Genomic DNA, 5,699 nt, shown 5'->3' on the forward strand with positions numbered 1-5,699 from the left:
CAAGAAAAAGCATGAGGCACAGTGCTGGGCACTTTGGAGGATGTAAAGACAGGTCCCAAATTTGGGGGACCTCAAAACCTAGTAGAGGAGGATTTTCCCCCGCCCTCACCCCCGCTTTTTTTCTTTTTGAGATGGAGTTTCACTCTTGTTGCCCAGGCTGGAGTGCAATGGCGTGATCTCGGCTCACTGCAACCTCCACCTCCCGGGTTCAGGCGATTCTCCTGCCTCAGCCTCACAAGTAGCTGGGATTACAGGCACCCACGACCATGCCCAGCTAATTTTTTGTATTTTTAGTAGACACGATGTTTCACCATGTTGGCCAGGCTGGTTGTGAACACCTGACCTCAGGTGATCCACCCACCTTAGCCTCCCAAAGTGTTGGGATTACAGGTGTGATGATGATCCACCATGGCTGGGCTTTTCCCCTTTTCATGTAGGTGATTTTCTAGTAAAAACTGAAAACCTGCTAGATAAATTCTTTTAAAAAGCTGTAACACTTAGTAGGGGAGATAGACAGTTGCACAAATAACCACAGCACTAAGGTATAAACTACCATAGGAAAGATACCAAATGCTATGAGGCATCAGGAAGACAGCTGTTTTCAGTTAGGGGTTAACTTTATGGAGGTCTTCCTGGGGGAGGAAGGCTCTGAACTAAGCATGCAAATACAGGCAAGATTGGGACATCGTGCCAATGAAGAGATGTTGGAAACCAAGCAGCCTGGACTGAGGCTCTTTCCTTCCTCCTCTTCCTAATTTTCTCCATCCTCCTCTCTATCTTGTCTTCTTTCTCTTTCTCCTTTCATTTATTCTTCTCTTCTTCCTCCTCCTTTTCTTTCTCTTCTGTTCTTTCTTCCCTCCATCCTTCCTTCTCCCTTCTCTTCCTCTTCTTATTCTTCCTCATCTTCTTTCTTCTCTTCCTCTTCCTTCCAGCTTCCCCTAATTATTTTATAATAATCAATTGACACACCATATTAGAAAATCAGCCAAGGTCTGAGGACATGAATGCTGGTAAACCTTCCTTCCAGCTGTTTGCTTCACACTTCAGCCTTGGAGTGGAAATGCAACTCCAAGCATAAATTAGGGCAAATTCTATTGTGGGTAAGGCAACTTTTTTTTGTCAAGGAGGACAAAGCTTAACACCCACCCTCAGGAAAGGCAATTAGAAGAATAAATCTGGTCAACCAGACCTTGACTCAGACCCAGCCCTGTCCTATTCTCTCTGTGTAACCTTCAGCAAATAGCTATACATCTGTTTCCACCTCTGTAAGATGAGGGTAAACTGGGATTCTCTCTTCACGGGGTTGTCATGAGGGTTAAATGAAATAATCGATGTGAATGTATTTAGCATCATACCCAGCACATAGTAGATGCTAAAAAAAAAGTTCACTTCCCATCTCCTTTAATTAATTAATCTCTATATTTAAAATGGGGTCTGTGGCTTTGAAGCGGGAGCGAGTCGCGATGGGGTTGTGCTGGCAGAAGAGATGGAAGGCAGGAGAGAAGATCGCGTTTCTGATGGGGTTAAGGTGGGCAGTGTAAATCTAATTTCTTGGCAAAAGCTGCAATTTGCCAGCCCTTTTAATTATTATTTTTTATTATGGATACAAATTAAAAATAAACTGTGTGTCTCAATCACAGCAGGGATTAAAATTGTTCCCTAATTGTTATCTTTGAATCAATCTAGCTTCCATTAGCTCTGCTTCTCAAGGTATAATTGAGGTGTGTGTGCGTGTGTGTATGCCTGTGTGCGTGTGTGAGCATGCATGTGTGTTTCTGTGGTTTGTGGGGAAGGCACCTTCCTCCATTTGATGCACCCCATTGTCTTCCAAATTCCAGTTTCCTTTTTCCTTCCTCTTTGCTAAAGACCTTGAGTGGCAGTGGAGTTGGTGAGGCTTGAACAGTAGATGCCTCTCCCTATCCCACCATACCTAAAATTTTTGTTTCAAAAATCAGCATACTTTGTACTATACTAGGAGCATTTTTTTGATTGGGTTGAAGGTGGGAGAGGAGTGATCTAAAATCAATACGTTTCCGATTGCTAAGCTCAATTTCTTCCTGAATATAGAGCTCTAGACTGCGAATTCTCTAGACAAGAAACAGGGCTTCTTGTTCATCTTGTTCTTGGCTATATTCCCAGCACCTAGAACAGTGTCTGGTACATGGTCAGTTCTCATTAAATATTGACTAATTAAACTCAATCAAGCATGTTGTACTAGAAGAAAATATGCGAAATGCATAGTAAACAAATACACGATCCCTGGTACATAGATAGTGCTAGTGAGCAATAACACAGCTCCTGTTCTTTTTATCACAGATACTGAAACTCAGATAGACCTGAGACAATTTTTCCTCTTAAATTTTAATTTAATATTTACAGTTTCATTAGTTGCCACTTATCAAGCTCTTGCTCTATATACTTGATGCTTTACATGTGGTATTGCGAATTCTCAGGCACTCTTACTATACCCATTTTACAGATTAGGAAACTGAGGCTCAGAGAGATGAAATCACTTATGCAAGCTCACACAGCTGGTGAGTGATGAGGCTGGGATTCAAACTCAGATCTGCCAGGCTCCTAAACATCTATGATCTCTCTTGTCACTATCCTTCCCTACCTTATGATCACCACCTGTTTATATTTTATTTTATTATTTTATATTTTTGGACACAGCATCTCTGTTGCCCAGGCTGGAGTGCAGTGGCAACCACCATAGTTCACCACAGCCTCAAAACCCTGGGCTCAAATTATTCTCCTGCCTCAGTCTCCCAAGTAGCTGGGACTACAGACATGCATCATCATGCCTGCCTAATTTTTGTTTATCTTTTTGTAGAGATGGGGGGGGCGGGTCTCGCTATATAGCTCAGGCTGGTCTCGAACTCCCAGCCCAAGCAATCACCCCACCTTGGTTTCCCAAGGTTCTGAGATTATAGGAGTGAGCCACTATGTCCAGCTTCCCACTTAATGATTTCTTTCAAGTAAGCAAGCTAAGTATTGTTGGCCTTATTCTTCATACGAAAAAAGTGAGGCCCCAAGAAAATTCTTAAGACTTGTGTAGGGGTGGGAGGTGTCACATGCATAAAGACCTCGTGCTAGTGGCCAGTGTACCATGTATGCATCGTAACCAGGGCATCACCCTGCCCTCCTATGCTGGGTATCCAATCCAATGGAAATTAAAATATGAGAACCTTGGGCCAGGCAAAGCGGCTCATGCCTGTAATACCAGCACTTTGGGAGGCCAAGGCAGGTGGACTGCTTGAGGTCGAGAGTTTGAGACCAGCCTGGCCAACATGGCAAAACCCCAGCTCTACTGAAAACACAAAAATTAGCTGGGTGTGGTGGTGGGTGCCTGTAGTCCCAGCTACTTAGGAGGCTGAGGCAGGAGAATTGCTTGAACCCAGGAGGCGGAGGTTGCGGTGAGCCGAGATCCCGCCACCGCACTCCAGCCTGGGCGACAGAGACAGAGACTCTGTCTCAAAAATAAAATGAAATAAAAATAAAAATAAAAATGAAAACCTCAAAAAAAGGACTTTAAATCTAATAAATAAAGTTCATATAGAGAGACCAGAGTGGCTGCATTGGGCTTTCAGCAAGAAGCTGAGCCGAGGTTGTATCACTTAAAAAGGGGTGCTTTTCCAAGTGCCACACTTGAAAAGACTGAAGCATTTGTTCATTCATGCTTTGCATTAATATTCTTTGAGCACCTGTTATGTGTTAGGTCTGCACGAAGATCTAGGGATACAGCAGGAAACAAAAGAGCCAGCCCCTGCCCTCAGGAGTTTATGAGCAAGGGGGAGAAACAGATTCAGCAAAATATTCCCATAATTATATAATTACAAACTGTGATAAAACATAGGAGGAAAAGGTACAGGGAATAACTAGAGGTTATACAATAACAAGCAGACACAATATCCCAGTGAGGGTGGGTGTGTGTGTGTGTGTTCAGGAAGGCTGGGGCACATTTGAGCATGGATGTGGAGGAAGAGTTAATTAGGTGGCTCTTCTTCTAGGCAGAGGGCACTGGTTGCAAATGAGTCCAGGAAAAGGGACGAAGGCATCTTCTAGGAACAGAAGAGTCCCTGTGAATGGGGCTTAGAGGATGGGGGACAAGTGTGAGACTAACCCTGGAAAGGCAGACAGGGGCCAGATCCACAGGGCTTTGAGGCCAAGGTGTGATGGCAACAGGGATCTACTGAAAATCTTGAGACCAAGAGATGCTTTAATTGGATTTGCGTTTAAAAGACTGAGGTGAGAAGATCACTTGAGGCCAAGCATGGTGGCTCACACCTGTAATCCCAGCACTTTGGGAGGCCGAGGTGGGCTGATCACTTGAGGTCAGGAATTCAAGACCAGCCTGGCCAACATGGTGAAACCTCATCTCTACTAAAAATACAAAAATTAGCTAGGCGTGGTAGCGCATGCCTGTAATCCCAGCTCCTCAGGAGGCTGAGGGAGAAGAATCGCTTGAACCTGGGAGGCAGGGGTTACAGTGAGCCAAGATCGTGCCACTGCACTCCAGCCTGGGTGGCAGAGCGAGACTCCATGTCAAAAAAAAAAAAAAAAAAAGATAACTTGAGGCCAGGAGTTCAAGACCAACCTGGGCAACATACAAAGACCCTATCTCTATTTAAAAAAAAAAGAAAAAAGAAAAAGATGAGCCAGCCATGGTGATGCACACCTGTAGTCCCAAGTACTCAGGGGACTAAGGTGGGAGGATCACTTGAGCCCAGGAGTTTGAGGCTGCAGTGAGCCATGTTTGTGCCCCTGTACGCCAGTCAGAGTGACACAGTGAGACTCAGTCTGAAAAGAAAATAAGCTCATTAAAGGGACACTTAGAACAGCTCTTCTTGTGTTTTGGTATCTTGATAATCTGTTTTGAAATGAGAAAGAAGGATCCATTCAAGCAGGGGTGCTAAAATAGACTGATGGTGTGTGAGGAGGAGGTTTACCTAGAATAGTTTCTGGAACACCAGTGGATTGGGGACAGCGTTCATGGACATCACTTTAATTTGGAAAGTTTTCTTTGTACCATCATAGTTTTGGGAGTCATCTGTGGTGGTCATTAGGGCTGTTCCCAAATGTTTTATTCTCTGCCTTCCAGGCATGTGGCAGGAATGAGCTTCTGTGACCACTTGAAGGAGGCCACTTAAAAAGATCACACTGTCATATCCAGGCTGAGTCTTTATGAACACTTACCTTTGCAGTCATGGAAAGTTGGGCCCAGATGATGCCTCCAACCACCTGGGTCCTCAAGTGACCTCCTACAGTCAAAGCCTCCTTGCTAACCCACAGTAAAACGAGACTGGGTGAGAAACAAACTACTGGGGCTGTTTGTTACTGTAGCATAACCTCGCCTTCCCTGACACATACAAAAGCTCTCCCACACTCTGCTTTGCCCAGTGCCCACTTCCCTCCTCACTCCCTCTCTCAGGAGGCTGCAGCCCCACCCGTATGCCACATTCCTTCCAACCCCAAGGCCTTCATTCTTGCAGTTGCCTCAAACCTGCACCACCTTCTTTCTCTCGTCCCTTGGCAAATCCCTGCACCTCCTTCAGGTCTCAGTTTCAGTGTCTCACCTCCCTGTTGGAGGTTTCAGAGGACATGAGATTTTCAGAGCACTGACCCCAGTTTGTGATCATGTCTTTTTATTTTATTTTATTTTATTTTATTTGAGACAGGGGATTGCTCTGTTGCACAGG

General features: G+C 44.7%; 1 non-coding gene across 1 annotated transcript; it reads right to left on the bottom strand.

Moving 5' to 3' along the window:
* Positions 1-435: 435 nt before the first annotated feature.
* LOC114671173 (U7 small nuclear RNA) lies at positions 436-499 on the bottom strand. Its single transcript, XR_003721062.1, has one exon. It is a non-coding gene; the product is annotated as a U7 small nuclear RNA (small nuclear RNA).
* Between the last annotated feature and the right edge of the window lie 5,200 nt (positions 500-5,699).

The sequence above is a fragment of the Macaca mulatta genome, chromosome 11 (assembly GCF_049350105.2).
Source record: "Macaca mulatta isolate MMU2019108-1 chromosome 11, T2T-MMU8v2.0, whole genome shotgun sequence".
Taxonomy (NCBI): domain Eukaryota; kingdom Metazoa; phylum Chordata; class Mammalia; order Primates; family Cercopithecidae; genus Macaca; species Macaca mulatta.